Genomic DNA, 2,500 nt, shown 5'->3' on the forward strand with positions numbered 1-2,500 from the left:
TTTTCTACAAAAGACTCTCCTCTGATTCGCTCTCTCAGTTCCATTCCGTTCCGTTCTTCTAACCTGCCTCATTTTGTTCTTTCATCCCTCTCTTTCTTCTTCTACTCTCTCTCTATCTCTCTCTCTCTCTCTCTCTCTCTCTCTCTCTCTCTCTCTCTCTCTCTCTCTCTCTATCTCTCTCTCTCTCTCTCTCTCTCATTTGTTCTGTCTCCATCCTCTGGTTCCTTGGCACAAGGTTTTCTAACCCAACCCCATTTCATCCTGGTCGCTCTCCTCTCCTCCCCTCCCCTCTCCTCTCCTCTCCTCTCCTCTCATTTCATCTCCTCTCCTCTTCTTTGCCTATCTCCTCTCCTCTCCTCTCCTCTCCTCTCCTCTCCTCTCCTCTCCTCTCCTCTCATTTCATCTCCTCTCCTCTTCATCTCCGCTTCTCCCCTCCCATCTCCCCTCCTCTCCTCTCCTCTCCTCTCCTCTCCTCTCCTCTCCTCTCCTCTCCTCTCCTCTCCTCTCCTCTTCATTGCCTATCTCCGCTCCTCCCCTCCCCTCCCATCTCCCCTCCTCTCCTCTCCTCTCCTGTCCTCTTTCTCCCCTCCCCTCCCCTCCCCTCCCCTCCTCTCCTCTCCTCTCCTCTCTTCTCCTCTCCTCTCCTCTATCCTCCTCCCCCCTCCTCTCCTCTCCTCTCCTCTCCTCTCCTCTCCTCTATCCTCCTCTCTTCTCCCCTCCCCTCCCCTCCTCTCCCCTCCCCTCTCCTCTCCTCTCCTCTCCTCTCCTCTCCTCTCTTCTCCCCTCCCCTCCTCTCCTCTCCTCTCCTCTCCTCTCCTCTCCTCTCTCCCTCCTCCTTTCCTCTCCTTTCCTCTCTTCTCCTCTCATCTCCTCCTCTCCTCTCCTCTCCTCTCCCCTCCCCTCCCCTCCTCTCATCTCATCTCCCCTCCTCTCATCTCCCCTCATCTCCTCTCCTCTCCTCTCTTCTCCCCTCCCCTCCCCTCCTCTCCTAACCCTATCACAATACTCCAAACCCTTCTCATTCTTCCCTCATCCTTCTGTCTGTCTTTCACCATTCTTCCTCTCCCCTGTCTCTCTGTCTGTCTGTCTGTATTTCTCTCTTTCAACCTGAGTCTCTCTCTCTCTCTCTCTCTCTCTCTCTCTCTCTCTCTCTCTCTCTCTCTCTCTCTCTCTCTCTCTCTCTCTCTCTCTCTCTCTCTCTCTCTCTCTCTCTCTCCTCCCCTCTCTCTCTCTCTCTATGGAAGGATAGAGGAGTGTAGGGATTGTATTGTGGTGGAAGGAGGCCGTGCAGTAAGCGCGAGAGTTAATGGGATTATGCAAATGGTCTCTCTCTCTTCTTAAAGGGAGCATCTGAAGTAGTTAATAGAGATTATGGAAATGGTCCAACAGTTAAGACGCTCTCTTCCCCTCTGCTTCTCCTCTCCTCTCGCAGTGCAAGTGAAAAGAAAGGGAAGAGGTCTCTTTGTGTATTCCCCCTCTCTTCTCTTCTGTCATCTATTCTCTCTCTCCCTCCCTCTCTCTCTCTCTCTCTCTCTCTCTCTCTCTCTCTCTCTCTCTCTCTCTCTCTCTCTCTCTCTCTCTCTCTCTCTCTCTCTCTCTCTGTAACATGGTTCAGAATTGTAGAACATAAATATAAAAAAATACGATATCAAAACACATGTAGAAATCAGTACCAAAGGACTCTGACCGACCCGCCAGTCAATCCCTATATGAATCAGGCTATGCTCCTACATGGTGTGATCTGTCTGTGTGTGTCCGTGTGCGCGTGTGTGTGTGCGTTTGTGCATGCATGCGTGAATGCTTGTGTGTGCGTTGTTTGTGAGTGCAAGAGAAAGAGAGGGTGGGGTCAGAGATCATATGACCCAGTAGAAGTGTACATTCTTTTTTTCCATGATATCTAGCCAGGCTTTAAATCAATACAGTTTATTTTATTGTGAGTGAAATCTTTTCAAAAGCAGTTAATGAATTGCATAGGCTTTGTGGAGAAAGTAAACTGATGATTCTGGCAATTTCATGAACATTTTTTGTTGTTGAAATACATGCCTCACACCATTTCCCAGCACAATTTGAAATGTTTGCTTTACACTCTCAGCCACTATACTCCAGTTGGACTGATGGCAAAGCCTTCGGGAAGTTAGTTAGTGGGGAAGGTCTTTTTTTTTTCTTCTGAGATTTAACTGTGGAAAGGATCGTGGCCCTGGCTGGCTCTCGCATTGATTTGGAAATATTTCATATCTGAGGGGTCGAATGGAGAATTCAGCATTTCATTTTTGTAGCGATATCGTGAAACATGAGAGTCATAAACATTTGGTTGTAAATGTCTTTTCTTCTTCTGATCCTCGTGCCGCCTTTATGGGGCCAATCATAAAACCAACCCTAGCATTTACCCCCCCCATCTAATTTGGCCTCTTCATATGAACATCATTTAGATGGAAACAAAAAAAAAACACACACATGCTCGCGCACACACACGCATGCACACACACACAAACATGCATGC

The sequence above is a fragment of the Engraulis encrasicolus genome, chromosome 6 (assembly GCF_034702125.1).
Source record: "Engraulis encrasicolus isolate BLACKSEA-1 chromosome 6, IST_EnEncr_1.0, whole genome shotgun sequence".
NCBI lineage: Eukaryota > Metazoa > Chordata > Actinopteri > Clupeiformes > Engraulidae > Engraulis > Engraulis encrasicolus.